The sequence below is a fragment of the Peromyscus leucopus genome, chromosome 19, assembly GCF_004664715.2.
Source record: "Peromyscus leucopus breed LL Stock chromosome 19, UCI_PerLeu_2.1, whole genome shotgun sequence".
NCBI lineage: Eukaryota > Metazoa > Chordata > Mammalia > Rodentia > Cricetidae > Peromyscus > Peromyscus leucopus.
Window position 1 is genome coordinate 62,081,180 of NC_051079.1, and position 18,966 is coordinate 62,100,145.

The 18,966-nt window shown below is 45.1% G+C and overlaps 1 protein-coding gene and 1 long non-coding RNA gene across 2 annotated transcripts in view; one reads left to right on the forward strand and one right to left on the reverse strand.

Moving 5' to 3' along the window:
• Myo5b (myosin VB) overlaps positions 1-18,966 on the forward strand; it is a 303,407-nt gene that overhangs the window by 62,834 nt on the left and 221,607 nt on the right. The window lies entirely within an intron of this gene.
• Positions 1-18,966, reverse strand: part of LOC119086289 — a 39,780-nt gene that overhangs the window by 10,861 nt on the left and 9,953 nt on the right. The window contains exon 2 of the long non-coding RNA XR_005089542.1: positions 4,670-4,774. This is a non-coding gene — a long non-coding RNA (uncharacterized LOC119086289). The remainder of the gene's footprint in view (positions 1-4,669; positions 4,775-18,966) is intronic.

Consider the following 18,966-nt stretch of genomic DNA (forward strand, 5'->3'; position numbering starts at 1 on the left):
TTTTTGCCAGCGTTTACTGTGGAATCATGAGCCTCTTCCAAGTAGGAATTCTGTAAATCATGATTTCTTGGGGAAAGTAATGTTGATGGAGAAAACTGCAGGCACAGAAACAAGAAGGTTCTCTTCACAAAGTTCAGGCACAGATCTATGTCACTGTGGACCGAGGCTGCCTTGGTATTCAGTCTGCGGAATAAATGAGTGATTCATCGTTCATGCGGCCGCATGTGCTGGGAAGTCCAGCCTTGCTGCAAATAATAGCATGGGGGTGGTTTCCCCCCTGCTGTTTGGAAACTTGCGAAATGTCACATTATCACCTTCTGTCGTGGTGACAAATAAGCCCCTGCACCGATCTCAGTATCCAGCTAACGCACTTTGCAGCTGCCTGCTGTCCATGGTTTTCCGAGCTTCCAATGCTTCTGGAGCACTCTTCAGGCTACTTTGCTATCAGAGAAGAATAATTAGGACGATGACTTAGCTCCAGAGAGCGCAAAGCATTGTGGCAAAGTGTAAGCACTTGGGGCCAGTGACAGAGAGAGGCGGACTAGATGCGCATTTCTAGAAAGGAGCTGTTGGAGGGTGCTCATGACCAATTGCCCTTCCCTTGACTGATACAGGATGTAGTTCAGTGAGGCTGTTGGTCACCATTACCTGTTTTCTCTGGAGTCCTACTGGCATGTTAAAAGAGTCAGGGTACATACTGCTTGGGAGGTGGAATGCCTCTCCTTAGCTAGAGCCTGGAAACCCAAGACAGGGATTGGAAGTTTAAAGCTTGCAGCTGAGTCTTATTAAAAGGCTTTAGGATTAGGATTCCCTTTCAGGACTGTGCATGCATTCCATTCTAGAATTCATGCAATTAATGACTACTATGAGCCTGTATGGGGCTTTAGTTAAAGTGCCATGACACGCTGTCTCTTGAGTCTCAGAAAACCTGTCCCTGATCTGACCGGAACACTTGATTTCTCACAGTCTTAAGAACTGCAGCTTGTTGGAAGAGGACCCTTGCCCTGACTGCAAGGCTGGAACGTGGCAGAGCAGAGTGCTTTGTGCCACGTGACTGCTCAGCTTGGGTTGACTCAAGCTTAGAGGTGCAGGGAAGCAGAAAGAGAGCTGTGGACTTGCCGAGAAGCCAACAGGCTCTGGTGAGGTCCCCGGGAGGCCACCTTCTTTCTGAAGACCCAAGGGAAGTTATACCCGACTTTCACACAGATGAGTTCATCCAGGACTTTCCCACATATTTTACATTGGTAAAGCACTTCATAGTAATTGAATGAAGCATACATGTGTGTGTTTGATTGAAAAATGGCCTTGGTGGTGCTCTCCTGTGTAGATGCTTCTGTTGGTTCATCTAGATCACTCTTCTAACTGGCTTAGAGTAGCTACACTGGTGCCCTTTGACCTCAGGGGTGGGTAGGCGGAGAACACCCCTAGGGTTATTGTGATTAAGCCATAAATCCATCAAGGATGCTGTTAGTTCCCTACATCTGTGTCATTTCCCACCAGTGCAGGGTAGGCATTGCTGGCTGTCACTGGTCCTTCCAAGGGAGCTTTGCCAACGTCCAGGAAGCGTTGCTTATGTGAAAGCCACACAAACAATGTGTGTATACATAGTTCTTAGCATAACTCCCAGAAGTCATGGAGGCTGTCTATACTTCCCTGTCTAGAAGCCCTAAGGGAGGATGTATTCGGGTATATGCCTTGTCTTTAATCCACTCCTATCCATGAGGTTGCACAGGACAGCTTCGGAGTTTTTCCTCTGCTAGGAAGACTTAATTACAGGTCCAGGTGCCTTCTGCTGGCTAATCAGAAACCAGCGAGGCCTTTTGCTTTGGCTAATCAGTTCTTAGAAAAGTTATGGGAGCTGGTGTTCTGTGTGTGGCTGATGTATTTTTAATTGTACTTGCAGTATTAACCAACATTTCTTAATCGGATCAGTAGGTAGCTGACAGCTGATTCCAGCTGTGTCTCTTGGCAGCCTGCCTGACACTCAGCCTTGCTGTGGTTCATCTAGTTTCTCTTCTTGAGCTGACTCAGTGTGGGCTGCACTGGGCATGCTCAGTATTCAGGTTGGTGAGTGATCTCCCTCAGGGCTCCCTCTAAGAGGGGATGACGGAAGATGGGGGGGATCAGTCTCACTCTATTTGTGTCTTTCGACTTAAAGAAGTATATCCTGTTGGTATCGGAACATTCGGGAAAGTTGGGAGGCAGAATTAAAGCCCCTCTGCCGACCTTTCTCGTTGGGCAGAGGCTGCCGCACTCTTCCCTCTGTAGACTTTAGGATAGAAGCGTGGCAATACTTGGACACTGGCATTCTCTGAAGGCTCAGATGTGGGAGCCACACGAGGCTGAGTTGAAAGAACAGCTCTGCTGTGTATTGAAGGGCTCGCCAATATTTCACCGTCTCGTGCTTCAGTTTCTCCATCTGCAGAATGGAGCTATGCCGCAGGGGGTGAGAACCCCAGGAACTGATACAATGGAGAGTGGAGGAGATAGGGTCCGGCTGGTGGGAAGGTCTCTTGAGCACCAGACGTTCTCATTACACGCTGATATTGACCTGCTCCTGGGTTGTCTGTGTTCTCGAAAGCAGATACAGAACAAGCGCCCTAGTTACTCGAGTTTGCTGTTGTAGCAGAGCTTATCTCACCCTGTCCACACACGCAGCATTTGTGGTGGTGACTGGGTCATCCCTGACAATTAGTATAGGACAGACTCTTGTCCGAGAGTGGCCCCTGGGGAGAAGGGATTGTAGAAAGATCCTGTCGTAGAATCCGTGGGATTGTTCCATTTGAGATTTCGGCCACAGTTCCAGGTGTAACTGCAATGGGAAGTCTGTCCTTTGTCCAGACCTGCTCTGATGCAGCCTCTTACCCATCCATCTCTGCTCTTCAGCCCCACCTCTATGCGGCGGAGGCCTGGTGTTGCCTCTTGCCTCACCTGGGTTACCTCATTGTAAGTCAGTTGGGACAGTCTCATGTTAGTGTGGAAGGCAACCATTGTGGGGCAGTGATTGAGTTGTTGTGCTGTGATCTTAATGAGGTTGCAAGTGCTTTATGGAGATGATCCTCTAGGGCTGAACCCATAAAGAACCTGCTTTTGCAGGAGGCCACAGGTCAATGGGCGCTTCACCCTGGGTGTTTTCTGTTGCAGCCAGCCCTCCACTGGGCTGCTTTCCCTTTAGTGCGACTTCACACTTTGTTCTCGTAGCTCTTCTGTGAGATAAAGACAACACTGTGCTCTGCTTCTTGGAGGGGGAACACTGAGGTGGGAACTCTGTACTGAGGTGGGAACTCTGTACTGAGGTGGGAACTCTGTACTGAGGTGGGAACTCTGTAGTGAGGTGGGAACTCTGTAGTGAGGTGGGAACTCTGTAGTGAGGTGGGAACTCTGTAGTGAGGTGGGAACTCTGTACTGAGTGGAACTCTGTAGTGAGGTGGAATCTGTAGTGAGGTGGGAACTCTGTAGTGAGGTGGGAACTCTGTACTGAGGTGGGAACTCTGTACTGAGGTGGGAACTCTGTACTGAGGTGGGAACTCTGTACTGAGGTGGGAACTCTGTAGTGAGGTGGGAACTCTGTACTGAGGTGGGAACTCCTCTGTACTGAGGTGGGAACTCTGTACTGAGGTGGGAACTCCTCTGTACTGAGGTGGAACTTTCTGAGGTGGGAACTCCTCTGTACTGAGGTGGGATCTCTGTACTGAGGTGGGATCTCTGTACTGAGGTGGGAACTCTGTACTGAGGTGGGAACTCTGTAGTAGCAAGTGATGACAGGCTTGCAAGCATGGAGTACCACAGACTCTGAGGTGTGAGTAGGTGGCCTTCTCCCAAGCTGACTGGCCTTTGTAACTGGCAACTGTGTGGAACTGTCTGCGAGCTCTTGAGGCCCAAGGAGGCATGTGAGTCTGTTCTCAAAGGCAAGAGACTTCTTCATTGACATCTTAGCCTATACATCTCTTCCCACCTGGACACATGCAGGTGCCACTTAGCTGGCCTCCAGGGCTCTAGTCTTCTCTCTTCAGACATGAATGGGTCCTCTCCCTAAATAGGGCAGAATGATTCACAAGCTCATGGCCACCGTTGTCTGTCTGAATGGAGGGTCACATTCAGAATTCACTGAGAGCTCCAATAGTCTGCTCTGTCTTATTGCTCTCATTATTCTCACACCCATTTCCCCCTTCCCTCCAAATCCATACTCTCATGGCTCCCATGTCTACAACTACGCCTCCCTGAGTGTGCCCAGTCTCCTCTCTGGCCCCTGCTTCACTCATTTGCTAATGACCTTCTCCATTCTTTTCAGCCAGTTGTTTCTCGGACAGTCAGTCCCACCATGTAGCCCTTGTTGGCCTGGAATTTACTATGTAGACCAGACACTGGCTTCAACCTGGGAGTGGTCCTTTTGTTTGCCTCTGAGTACTGGGATCGCAGTTCTGGGTTACTGTGCCCAGCCCTGTTTTTTTAATACTTCTGGGAATTTTCTTTCCTGTCTAAGCCAATGGTAGTTTATTGGAAAGGGTTATAGAGAAAGAGAACCAGTAGTAAAAAATCTATACAGATGTTTCTCTACTACAATGGGTTATGTCTCAGCTAACCATTATATAACCAATATAACAATATTGTTCATTGAAAATACATGTTACATGTGAACGATAGAGCATTATAACTTAGCCTAGTTTACCTTAAACATGTGGAGAATACTTGGATTGGTCTACAGTTGGACAAAATCAACTAATGTACAACCCGTGTTATATTGTTCATCTTCTGTAACTTCTGAAACACTGTACTGAAATTGAAAAGTGGGAGTTGTTAGTTGTACGTGGTTATACTCACACAGTCATAAAGCAAAAGAAAATCATCAACTCAAAGTACAAGTCAGGGTCAATCTACATAGTGTAAGGACTCTCTCTCTCTCTCTCTCTCCTCTCTCTCTCTCTCTCTCTCTCTCTCTCTCTCTCTCACACACACACACACACACACACACACATACACACACACACACACATACACGCATGCACACATATATTCTACAGAATCAGCTCACACAACTACAGAAACTGACATGTCTCGAGATCTGCAATCACCAAGCTGGAGACCTCCAATTGCTGATTGTCTAGTTCCAGTCAGATCTAGAGACCTGAGAACAAGGACTGATGGGTAAGCGTTACCTAACAGCAGTCTGGGACCCAGGGAGAGCTAACGTTTCATTTTGAAACAGAAGCAGGAAAGCCTCGTGCCTCAGCTCAGGCATGTAGGATGATCCCCTGTTACCTTTCTTTCTCTACCCATGTCTTCAGTGGATTAGGTGAGGACCATTCACATCAGGGAGAGCAATGTGCTTGGCTTTGGGTACCAGTTCCAATAATAATCTTCTTCAGAAATAGCTTTAACGACATGCTTAGAATGTTTGGCCAACTGTCTGGGTCCCCATGTTTTGCATAAACATCACAGAAAACATTTAAAACCCCATTAAATTCCATTTGTGCCATAGTTTTCACCAATTGTACCAACCTAAACCTGCATAAGCTTAGCTGGACCCCTGGTTTTCCTGTTGGCTCCACCGGAGCATAGCATGTGTTTGTACCTGATCCTCCACCATTCTGTACTTAGTTCTGTTCAGTATCTCTTGTTCGTCCATCTCCACCACCTTTGAATGGCAGATGCCAAAGTACCAAAGGCTTTATCACTCTTCTTTCCCCCAAGGTGAAGAGTTCTTGGTCTATAAAGATGATTAATGAAAGCCAGGCTCTTAGCTCAGTTTCCCAATGGACAATACAGAGGTTTCTGAATCTGGTGCTGGAATTACAGACCAAGGTGCTGTGTTTGGAGAACTTGAGACGTTGTTTGTTATAGGCACCAGAAAAAGTGGTAGTCGGTGTCTGTTACATAGTAGGTGGCCAAATGTGAGATTCTTAAGTTTTCATCAAATGCTTTTATTAGATTATTGAAGGGTCTATGGTGTAGTTGGGGAGAGCAGTGGAGTCAAAGAGCCAAGTAACTTGAACTATTTGCTTTCTTTACCCGTTTCCTAAGTGGAGACAGTTGGTACCTGCCCCTTTCCTGACTCCTTGGATCTTTTGAAGATGACAATAGCAGCTAATTTTATTATATGTGGTAAGAACTGTCCAAAACACTCAACCTAGTGAGGTTCAAAGTCCTGGAAGCTGAAGTCCAGAGAGGTCACCGAACCAGAGATTGTCTGTGACTCTGACTCAGGTGGTTTGAGGATTCTGCAGTTCATGCTGCCCACTCCTGTAGGTGCTGCGAGATGGGGTGAAAATGCATTTGGGCCTTGAAGAATGTGTTGTGCAGACTCATTTGAGCATCTTGGAGATGATTTATGCATGACTGCAGCCCACTGGGGAGTGTGCTGAGCTTGGACCACATGTGAATTGAGAGCAGGAATGTGTGAGAGCTCTTGACCTGTCACAGCTTTTACCCACCAGAGTGACAGTGGGATTCACTGTAGACATCTTGGTATTCTGTTGCATCCAGGTGACGTGGTCCTGGCAGGCTGCTCTTAGATTCCCCCAGGATTTGCCCTCTGTGCTCTGAGCCTACACCTCACTGCAGTGGCCTGTGCCTCACTGGAAATCAGACAGTGGTGGTTGTGAGTCTCTTCAGTCGGAGTGTGGACCATGTGAGGGCAGGCTGAGGCTGTTCCTTCACTGTTGTGTCTCTGGTACTGCCTGGTTTGGCAAAAGGACTCATAGAGTTAGGTGTTTCCTTAGAATCCAGTCTCCTCAGAGTGTTTGTTTTGACTGAGGTAAAATATTTAAAAACTATTTTAACTTTAATGTACACGATTGTTAGCACGCATAACATAATTTGTTGTCTTTGTTGTCCTTGCCCCCTTTGGAAGTCTATAGTTGAGTGGCATTGAGTACATTCACAATGCTGTGCAACCATTCAGCTCCAGAACATGGACATTAGCTCTACAAGAAAATCTGTGGCTGCCATGCACTTAACTTCTCAAACCCTAGCCCATGGAAACCACTGTCTGTTCTCTGGCTCTGATCTTTGACAATTCCAGGGTACTTATCTGAGTGGAACTGTATGGTATTTGTGCTTTTATATCTTGTTTATTTCCTGTGTCATAAAGCTCAGAAGGTTTATTCCTATGCTGATATGGGTCAGGCTTTTCATCCTTTTAAAATAATTTCTGAAAAATTATGTGTATGAGTTTTGCCTGCATGTATGTGCACTGTATGTATGTCTAGTGCCCACAGAAGCTAGAAGAGGGCACTAAATTCCCTGGAACTGGAGTTACTGGTAGTTTGAGCCACCATGTGGGTGTTGAAAACCTAACCTGCGTACTCTGTAAGAACAAGTGCTCTTAACTGCTGAGCCATCTCTAAGGCTAAATAATATTTCATTATGTGGCTGGACCATTTTTCAGTGGACATTTGGGCTGTTCCCACCTTCTGGTTATCATGAAAAGTGCTGCTCTACCAGTATTTCTGTTTTAGTCCTTGCTTTCAGTTCCTTTTGGCACCTATCTAGACTTTGACAAATTTGCTGGATCATCCTGAGTTTGTTTGGAAGGTTAAATAACCTAGTGTTTGGAGCTGTTCTTGGACAGTACTGAAATGCCTAGCAAGCACCACAGGTATTTCCACTTGCCTTGAGGCAGGACTCATAACCCAGAAGTTCCGTGCAATTAATAGTGATGTAAGCATGTGGTATGGTGCCTTTGAGAAACGGAAGCTGAAAAGTGGGTTTGTGCCCCATCTAGCTCCACTCAGACTGCCGGGAGTTATGGGGGGCCTGTACCAGGCCTACATGGCCACAGGGATGAGTTTGGTATGGATAGGTCTTGGGGGAGGCCCTGCAACCTTAGTGGAAGAAAAGACTGGAAGTGGCCAGTCTGGGACAGGAGTCCAGTGGCTTTGTGCATGTTTTGGGGGGTTACAGTGTGATGCCTTGCTATATGTAGATATAATGAAATAATTAAATCATCATATTTAACATATTTGTAACTTGGTATAAAATAACTGTGGTGAGACCACTTAACGTCCTTTCATAGCTATTTTGAAATATGCTATACTTTATCCATAGTCATTCTTTCCTGTGCAGTCAGTGTGGAACTTGTCCTTGCTAGCTAATGAAGTGTCCATTAACCAGTCCCTCCCCTACTCCCAAGGTAATTGCTCTGTTCTTTCTGCCTCTGTGAAATCAGCGTTTTTTAGGGATTACACACAGTATTTGTCTTTCTGTGCTTGGCTTATTTCATTTAACATGTTTCATCGGCATTGCTGAAAGCAATAGCCTTTTCTTTTGATTATGTGTATACCATTGTCATAAGCCTTATCTTCTCATATTGATTCATCGGTGGATACTTGGGTTGTTTCCACACCGTGCCTACTGTGACGACGGCTGCAGTCAACATGGGTAGTTTTCTGAGAAGGACATGTCAACGTTCTTGAGATAGCCTCAAATTTTCTCCAAGAAATAGGATATCCTTCTCAAAATGACCAGCTAGTGAGAGAAATGTGCTCAGAGCAAGCGGACTAGATAGTTAATGGGTAGGACACCTTGACAAGGGTTTGGCACTTTGCTCGTAGGTCTAACCATATCTTAGGTTAGGGGTATGCATAGGATTCCTTTCCCTCACTTATCTTGCATTCTGGTTCCAAAGCCTTTTCTAGCCCCACAGTATTCCTATTTTTTGAAAAGAGTTTTCTCTTGAATGTTCCTTGAAAATGGATAGAGGAAAATATCCAGACTTGTTCTACAAATCTTATCCATAAAAACAGAAGAGTGGGATGATGATTTCGATAATGAAAAGGCCACTGCCCTGTGGCCTGAGGAGGCTGATATGACTGCACACATTGGGGAAAGATGCCCTCATCTTGTACTTGTACTTGGGAATGAGTGTCTGCTCAACTGAAACCACACTTCCAGCATTTTGATGAAAATGTTTTAGCACTGAATGTTGGAAAGCACTTGAAAGAAAATCTTACGGTTTGAAAGTGAACTCCACAAAGCTCCTAGAATAAAACTTTCCATCGCTAGAACATCTATCAAAACCCACTGTTGCCAAGGGCATACCCAGTGGCTGTACAGAAGGCATGGGTACATTTTGTGCTAATCATATGGCTTTTTATAAATTTTTATATGGGAATTTAGTCAAATTTGCCAAGTAGAACAAAAGTGCAAATAACATGCTGTGGTAGAAATGGTCTTTAAATAGACATAGTTCCTAGGCGATGCTATTAGTGGTCACGGAAATGACTGAGCTTTTGGGGGGAGCTCCCAGTTCTATAGATGGCATGCATCTCTGGGTAATGTACACACAAACACCTATTGGATGATTCAAACGATCCATAAGGCTGCCAGGCAGGAGGACAGCACCTGCATCAAGCCTGATGCCCATGCAGAACAGTCTTTTGGTAGGCATCTGATGAATGTGCCCTTGTAGTACTTTGCACACTGCTTTACAAAGCAGAAACTACTTAATCTTGTAGAACCTTAATTTTTTTAAAAAAATCTAAGTCACATTGTTTTAAAATGTTCAGTTTGGAGCTGGAGAGATGGCTCAACAGTTAAGAGCACTAGCTGTTCTTCCAGAGGTCCTGAGTTCAATTCCCAGCACCCACATGGTGGCTCACAACCATCCGTAATGAGATCTGGCGCCCTCTTCTGACCTGCAGACATACATGCAGACAGAATACTGTATACATAATAAATACATCAATCTTAAAATGTTTCAGTTCACTGGTGTTCAGCATGTTCAACATCTGTGACACTTCTATTTGTTCCAAAATGTTTGTGTCACCCACAAAAGAGACTCTGTATCCATTCTTTTTACTAATCCTTCACTGCTGCTAATCTGCATTCTATATAGATTTGCCTCCTTGATAGTTCATATTAGTTGAACTGAGAGATCATTTTTTTTTTGTATCTAGAGTCTTTCATTTAGCATATTTTTGAGCCTCATTCACATTGGAGTGTATAGGAAAACCACATTTCTTTTGATAGTAAGCCCTTGGAATAACTATTCCACTCTGCTAGCTATGCCATATTTTGTGTATCCATTCCTTTAGATGATTGGCATTTGGGTTGTTTCCATCTACTAGCTATCATGAACTTTTTCTGCTGTTTACATTGTGGAAGACTCTTTGAGTACCCGTTTTCAGGTCTTGTGTATACATTTAGGAGCAGATTTCCCTGATCATGCAGTTCTGTGTTCAGTGGCTTTAGTGTTCTGGAGCAGCTGCATCATTTAACATTTGGCAGGCAGTGTTTGAGGATTCTGGTTTTTTCATCTACATGGTAATATCCACTCTTAGCCACTGTTGAGTGTTAGCCATCCTACTATATGGAAACTGATTCTGCCTTGTAATTTTGATTTGTATTTCAGGGCTGTCTTTCTAGTCAAGCAGCATTATGGAGGAGCCATTTCTTTTAAGATGATTTCATATGATGAGGCAAAAGGTACTTTGGTGGTGACAGTTGCTGAGTAGATGCCTCTTCTGTGCTCAGTACTCTGTGTTCAGTACTCTAGTGATTTTTATCTTTTAGGTTTAGATCTCACACCACCCTGCTTCCTATATGAGATAAGCACTTGGCAAGAGTAAATTATGCACTCAAAGTTACTTAAGTGGCTTAGTAGCAGTTTGGGGGTTCAGCTCAGGGCTCAAATTTAACTCCAAGGCCCATGCACTTTCCATGGGGAGTTTGAATCCTGGAAGGAGGTAAACAAAGTAAAGGTGACTTTGATTTCAAATATTTTAGCCAACAGTGAAGACTTGACATGTTGTGATGAGAAAGAACTGTCAGTGGTTACCTAGGTCCCGGGAGTCTAGAGCTGTCTCTTGAGATAGCTGAAAGCCAAGACTTCAGTTATGCGGAGCATCCTGTGCTGGAGCCTGGAACATTACTAAAGGGAGCACTTGCATATGTGTACGGAGCCATAGGACCTTTGACTTGTCCTTGTGACTTTCAAGTGGATATTGTTTGTTACACTGAACCTCAAGGTTGAAGAAGCACACAGGGCAAGCCTCAACTACAGCAAGGCTCAATGTTTCCATTGGTGATACTGCTCAGGAAATGTGTGCTGGACTGAATTGAATATGATCTGAAAAACTGTAAGACTGGGTCCTATTTAAAGGTTTAATGGAAACCTGATATTTAATGTCCTCAGATGAATCTGTGGTAATAGCCCTTGTATCTTTTAGATCCATCTGATGTTCTCATACTGCATTTGTTTAGGGTGAGATGCACCTGTATCACAATTTTATTTAAAAAGATCATCCATTGATGTGATAACCAAATTACCCTTCTCTATAGAGAGATGAGTCATATATTTTAGCCATGTTTTTTTATTAAACTTATGTGGAAACTGGATGCTAGAGATGGAAGTCTGGAATATACTATAATCTGGAAGGGGAGCAGATGCCCAAATTGAAACACCAACTCTACGTGATCTGGGTGCACACTGGATTCATGGTGGGAGCAGGCAATGCCATGAGGAGTTCAGAGGGGCTTCATGAATGAAGTAAAGAAAAGGAATTCTCAGGACAGAAAGGCCAGAAAGATTTCAGAGTAAGGCTCTAGTTCTAGAGGAACTGGAAAAGCAGGAAGGAGAAAGGAAAACATTTCAACTATGCGGAGTGGTGTGTGTGTAAAAGACCCAGAGAAGAGAATGAGTAGTGAGTTGGCAGCAGTCTGGGGCTTGACCTGATAACTGAGTGGAGGAGGTTGGTGGAAAAGTTCTGTGGACATCTAAAGGTATTCAGGCTGACTGAGGTCAGTGTTCACTCTCTCCCAGCTACTCAGAAAGTAATATCCTTGTCCGTTTTCTTTTGAAGGTGGACTGGCCTACGGGCATGAATTGGAAGGTCTTCTTTTCCCACAGGCAGTTCCTCACTTGGTAGATTTATCCTCTAGTCTCCAGCCAAGCAGGGATATTCATCCTTGTTACTTTTGTGGAAGTGAGACTCACATGTGACAGGCCTGTGTAAGGTCAGACTGGATACTTAGAGGAGAATATGCTGGACCTACAAAGGCTGGAATATCCTGCCGAGGGCTCACCTTTTCCGCTAACAGCCTAGGTGCAGAGGAGCGGCACCTAGGAGGGGCAGTAGTGATGGCATGGGCAGCCGGGAGCGCTTCATCTGCCAGGTGTTTCCTTGGAACTGCCGTCACTGGGACCTCACATGAGATTCTATGGATCCTGGCAACAGAGGTCAGTGATATCCCGGAAGGAAGTATTCTCCTCTTGTTATCGCATCTTCATTCTCTGCCTAAAGTGAGCTATGGAAGGGATTCACAACAGGCATTGAAGAGTATGATCTGAGGGATGCTGCTTGCAAAGGTCATGAAACTTAGCCATTTCTCTTACTCTGCTCAGACCCCAGAAATTAAAATGAAAAGCACAGCTAGACACGTCTTTTGTCTCTTATCTATATTATAAGTGTTAGAGAGCATTGCTTAAATATTTAAGAATTTTTGCAGATAGTGGTGTTTCTTGTTTAACACTTCTTTCAAGGCCCTGTGTGTTAGAAGATAAGTATTTTAAAGAAACTGATGAACCCAGATTTTAACATTGCAGCTATGAGTTGCATTACTCTTCACTTACCCTGGTTTTAGGCTACTGTAGGGATAGTGGCTAATTTGCTAGGTCATCTAAAATATCTGTACTTTTAGCAGAATAATAGTAGGTAGTAGATTACTTACAGCAGAAGAATAGTAGTAGATTTTCTCCTAGGGCTCAAGAGCTATCTAGTTCCAGGTTCTTAGCCTCATTAACAGTGTCAGGTGTGGGTTCGATTTCATGGAATGGGCCTTAAATCCAATTTTTTAAAAGGCGGTTGGTTACTTCCATAGCATTTACACCACTCTTGCAGCAGGATATCTTCTAGGCATCTCGCTGTTGTAGGTCACAGGCTAGCAGCTGTGAGAGATGGATGATTGCTTTCTTCTCTGGCATCATATGTATTACCTTCCAGCACCATGGCCTCTAGTCACTAGGAGTGAAACTTCTAATTTGGTAACAGTTGAGTTTCTCCATGTTTGAAGAATTAAATGCTATCTTTAAAACAGGACTTTACTGTCCCATTGTGGAAGGTAACTAACAGCATTGGAATAGCCTGTAATGTTTGGTAGTGTCTATGGAGACCTCTTTGATCAACAAATCAACGAGTGTAACCCATTCCTGGTAGTGATGGTTTTACTTGGTATCATATGTCAGTTGGGGCATTCTTCTCCCTCCCCATTGTATGGTACCTCCATTTGAATTCCTTTTATATATTTTAGGAAGCCTCTAGAGCGGTAGGTTTCCATATGGCCTTTCAAAAGGTCTTTAGTGATGACTGTCCCTCTCCCCATTCCTTCCTTTACCTTGTCCTCCCATCCCTGTACCCACTTTCTGCTAAGTGAACATAGCAATCAAATGACTCCTGACATACTTGTAGATGAATGCATCACTCAGCCCTCATCAGAGAAGCTGCTTCTTGCAGTAGATGATGAATCGCACAGAGACCCACAGCTGAACAATGCACAGACAGTGAGAGACCTTGAAACACTCAGCCTTAAATGGGATGTCCTTATGAAACTTTCTCTCAAAGCTCAAGGACTTACGCAGAAGATGTGGAAAGACAGTAATGAGCCTGTCATCTGGCTCCAAAGAAGAACCTTCTGGTCACAACAGAGCAGATGCACATAGGAACTGAGAGAGTTGACAGCAGGCACAAGACCTGCGCAAATTCAAGCCAGACAAAATCCCCAGTGTGGAGAAGGGGAAATGGGTATCTTCTCCCACCCTTCACCAAGAAGCTATTTGCAGTTGATTTCTGATGGGAGAGAGAGAAGCAATTTTCTCCTATGGCATGACTTTGGGTATATCAACTACACTCGAGGGCAGGCTTGATGCTCAGGAGTGGTTGACCAATACAAAGTGGACACCATGTTTATTTGTTGATTTTTTTTTCATGGTTATGTTGTTACAGTTTGGAAGTGTTTTTTGTTTTTTGTCTTTTTTGCTTTGTTTTCTTATTTCTATTTTATTTATTTATTTATGAGAGAAAGAATGTGAATTGAGTGGGTGGGGAGGAACCAGGAGGACTTGGGGTAGGGAAAGAATATGATCAAAACATATTGTATAAAAAAATGAAAAATGATTAAAAATATAATGAAGTATCTATTAGAATGTTCCCAAAACAAGCTAAATGTATTGTCTTTATCGGCAGAATCCTTTCTGCCACACCCACCCACCCAGTAAGTTTTAAGGACTCTCTGGGGGAAACACTTTAAAAGGGTTGGTTTGTCTTTTGAAGTCTGGCTTGACTGCTGGCCTTCCTCTTTATTCTGTGCTCCTTTTTTTTTTTTCTTTTTTTTCTGTGCTCCTCCCTCTCTATTCTGTGCTTTCTCTTTTTCCTTCTTTTTTTCTGTGTGCTCTCTTTCTTTTTTCTTGCTGTGCTCCTCCTCTCTATCTGTGTCTCCTTCTAGCTGTGCTCCTCTTCTGTTGTTTTCCTTCTCTTTTCTGTGCTCCTCCCCCCCTCCTCCCTCTCTAGCCTGTGCTTTCTCACTTCTCCCCTCTCTAGTCTGTGCTCCTCCCTCTCTAGTCTGTGCTCCTCCCTCTCTAGTCTGTGCTCCTCCCTCTCTAGCCTGTGCTCCCTCCCTCTCTAGTCTGTGCTCCTCCCTCTCTAGTCTGTGCTCCTTCCCTCTCTAGCCTGTGCTCCTCCCTCTCTAGCCTGCTTCTCCCTCCCTCTCTATTCTGTGCTCCCTCCCTCTCTATTCTGTGCTCCCTCCCTCTCTATTCTGTGCTCCCTTAGATCAGAAAAGGAGCCATGCAAGTCCTGTAACCGGAGGTCAAGTGAGTAAATCCTTGCTGCTCACTGGCTCTGAGACTTCGGCCAAGCCACTGATGTGACTCCTCAGCTTCAGAGATTCTGCCTCCCTGTTGAATTTCCCTGTGACCCTGCTGTGCATACTGCTTGGATCATTGAACAGAAAACTTCCCCAGCCCACAAGATTACCCTGTCTGCAGCGACAGCAGTCTCAAAAGCCCCAGACAAAAAGTTGGGGGTGATGGAATGCAGCTGTTGGTATAATGAACATGGAGAGAAAATGGAGAATTTAGAATAATTAAGCTGAAAGATGTGAAACTTGTAGGGTTGTTGCTACTCAGTCTTCTGTCCAAATTGCTATGAATACAGCCCACGGGGCCACTGCATCAGTAGTTCGGAGAACCCTCATGTGGTCTCGGACAGAGCTGTTCACAGTGGCTGTGAGGAGCAGAATTGGCATCATGGGGAAACTGGTCAGAAGTCCAGATTCCTGGGCTTACTCAAGCGTGCAGGATGTAGAAAGTGGGGAGGAACCCAGGACTCGGTTACAGCAAGCCCTCCAGGGGACAATGTTGCATGGTAAAATTAGAGAAACACTTCTAGGAATGTGGCTCCTGAGTCCTCCAGGCAGCATTTGCAGGTGAAGAGAAGGTCCTAGAGACTGCTGAGACTTTGCAGGAAGGCCAATAGTGGACTCATGTTCAGTGCATGAGCTGCAACAGAGGTTCATACAGTCCCTCCTGTGGTCCTTGGGGATCACCAACAGTGGCCCCTTGGCTTGTAAGAAATACGGACACTGGGACACTAGAGATGGCTCATTGGTTTATATAAAGTGCTTGTTGCTCTTGCAGAGAACCCAGGTCCTTTCCCCAGAACCCACATGGTGGCTTACAACTACCCATTAACTCCAGTTCCAGGAGATCTGACACCCTTCGCTGGCCTCCAGGGGCACCAGGCATGTACATGGTACACATACATACATGCAGGCAAACACTCCCACATGTAAAAAAAAAAATTACTAAAATGTTTTAAAAGAAGAAATGCAGATTCGTGGTCCCCACCTGGAATGACAACAGGGATACTGTTTTATAAGCCTTCTAGGGAGGTTTGCAAACCTGGGCTCTCCATGAGCCCCAGCCTGAGCTCTTTACTCTTGGTGAAGTGTTCTTTGACAGAAGGATAATGTATTTTAAATGACTAAAATCTGTGGCTGTCCTTCCTTGACACCTTCTACAGGTTCAGGTTGGAAACATGTCTTGCTAACAGATGTAGGGTTTTTTGAGTGTTTTTCCAGTAGCCATGGGCTCTGCATGTCCCTGTCTGGAGCACCTGGGCCATTTAGGGTTGAACCAGGAACATGTGGGGCAAACTTGGAAAGTTGGGACTCCCTGCTGGACTGGTCGGAGTTTTTTTTTTTTAAGTTCTATTGAGTTGCCATCATTTAACAAACATTTTCTTGATTGCATGGAGTGGAAGAGGCCGAGGCAGTTTTAATAAAAGGGCCATTTGCATTAGGCACGCAGTAATGTACGGCTGTCAGGCACTTGAGCCCATTTGTCTGTCTGTCACTTCCACATGAAATTTGGCAGCATGAGTGGTCGGGGGGAGGAGATGAGTGCCCCACACTCAGCTTTGTTTCCTTTGTGCAGTGAGTGCTCCTTGTACATGCTGGATAGAGAGCCCCTCGGCCAAGGCGTGAGGTGCCACGTGGTGGTGGTATTATGTAAACCGAGAGCCATTGTGAGCTCAGGCCTAAGCCTGGGAGGGCTCCGAAAGAAAAAGGTCTGTTTTTAGCAAGCATATCATTTCCATTAGGGGCAAACGCTGGGAGGCTGTTCTGCCTCTTTCTTCTCTCCCTTTCTTTCCTGCTCTGGTGGGTTGTGCACTGTTCGTCAACAGAATGCCCTGAAGATGCACTTTTTCCCCCTTGGGTTTTACAGAACACTTGGGGAGCTAATTCCCCCATTTTATATGATAGGTTCCAGCCTAGAGAGAAAGAGAGTCAGACTCCTGGGGAGATGAGATACACAGAGTTATATAATCCAGACTTTAAAGATTCCATAGCAGATGTCTTCTGGAGCTGTTTTCCTTGTGCTTAGAGATCAGACTTCTTTCTGACCCGGTCACATGGCTAGATGTGCTGTCCCAGGCCACAGGAGACAGGCTTGACCAAGCTGTGTGAAACCTGTCATGCACTTGATGGGATCTTTGTGGAAAGACCTTGGAGGAAGAAGTTTAGAGTTCAGATTCATGATTATGTAATGTTTAAAATGTGATTTTGAGGTTTCTTCTCTAGAGGGCATTTGTAGTAATTGACTGTTATCCCCCGCTTTTATAGGGCCTTGGTCACCTTCCTACTCAAGTTACTTCATTTAACTCTCTCTAAACTGGGGCTAATAGAACATACTTAGTCCTGACCCTACTCTCCAAAAAATGAGAAAGGGAGAAATTTTGAGATGAACTACCAAATACACAGAAGTGGCATCAGAGTGTACGACTGAGGTTTAGCTCACTGCAAAATGCCGCTTGCTGATGCTCAGTGGTATTGTGGCAGTGTGATGACGTCACGAAGCTCACACACGTAGCTCATATGGAACATGTTCACAGCTAAAGAATATCGGGTTCTCCACTCTGGTGACTTTTGTGTGCTTTACTTTGGGAACCTTGGTGTTCTTTAGGAGTCCCCGAGTTGCCCAGAGAGGTTGGGTCAACACACATTCTTGAACCCCAGACCCGTGACTGAGTGGGTCTCAGGTGGGGCCTGAGAACATGCTCAACTGATGCTGCTGGTCTGGGGACCATACAGCTGTCCTGACTTGAAGGTTGCGTCTCTTGAGGTCAGGGATTGTCTTGTCCTCTAACATGTTGAATGAGTGCTTGACATGCTGGAGACCTCCAATGTAGCCAGTCACTTTTTTGAGTTAAAGCTGGAAGCTCTCCTGCTACACAAGTGAATTGTTCCAATTTGGGCCAGTAAATTCAACTGAGTGTTCTTTATTGGCACAACTATTACTTAGCTGTACCTGAGCTTTCCCTTCCTCCCTTCCTTCCTTCCTTCCTTCCTTCCTTCCTTCCTTCCTTCCTTCCTTCCTTCCTTCCTTCCTTCCTTCCTTCCTTCTCTTCCTCCTTCCCTCCCTTCCTGTCTGTCTGTCCTTTTTGATTGGGAATGAGCATCCTATTCTCCACACATTCATTTGGTGACAGTGAAGTTCTAAAGACTGATTGTGGAGTCAGTAGACTCTGGTCATTGACTAGAAAACAAATGACAAAAGCTACTTGGCACCTCTAAGTGCCCTGTGGTGCTGGCACAGGGAAGGTGACTTCCTGTGGAGTGATACCCCACCATAAGGTACATGTGAAGGTTGGGGCCTTGGCTAAAGGTGAAAAGAAAGTAGCCACTATGTCTCTTGTGGAGTGACTGCCATTACTCTTGGTCCTGCAGTCGAGAGCTTTGGTCTTTGGATTACAGGGATGTGTAATGAGTTATTCTTAGGTGTCTTTCTTAGACCGTCAACCTTCTTTTATTAAATTGACTGCTCCATTTTAAACCTTCTTTCAGGAAAATATCCATTGACTTAATAGGTAAGAAATCCACATTTGTGTGTGCTCTGGGTATTCAAGCTGGCTTAGCATTGAGAGCCCATTTGCTCTGGGAGACTGGTGGAGGGGCCAGACCTAAGCTGCTCTGTACTTGTGTCGAGGCTCTCTGCCCCACTAACTTGATTGACGGCTGCCTTCCTCCTCCTCTTCCTCCTCCTCCCTCCCTGGTCTATGCCCATAAGATATGTACTGTGGTCTGGCTACTTGTTAGTCTAGACTGCATACCAGTCTAAATAGGGATCACAATTTGGTTTTCTTAAGCATAATTTGTTGGTTTGGGTAGTGCAGAATGCCTCTGCCAGGCACTGGGAGTTTGGTGAAAACAGGTCCCCGTGGAAATATTCTGTTGTTGCTCATTTGTAAAACGCTTCAGTTGATAAGATTTTCCTCTCCTCTGATACCTAGACTGTTTCTTCCTTCAGTGAATAAGATGGACAAGTCTGACCTGGTGAGGAACTACTGGAGAACAGGGAGAGGCCTAGGCAGGGGGCCTGTTAGCTGATGCCTTGGCCACAGTTGAGGTGCAGACTGACTGACTTTGTTCCTTCAGACCTGCCTACCACTATGACTGGGCTTTCTGCGTATT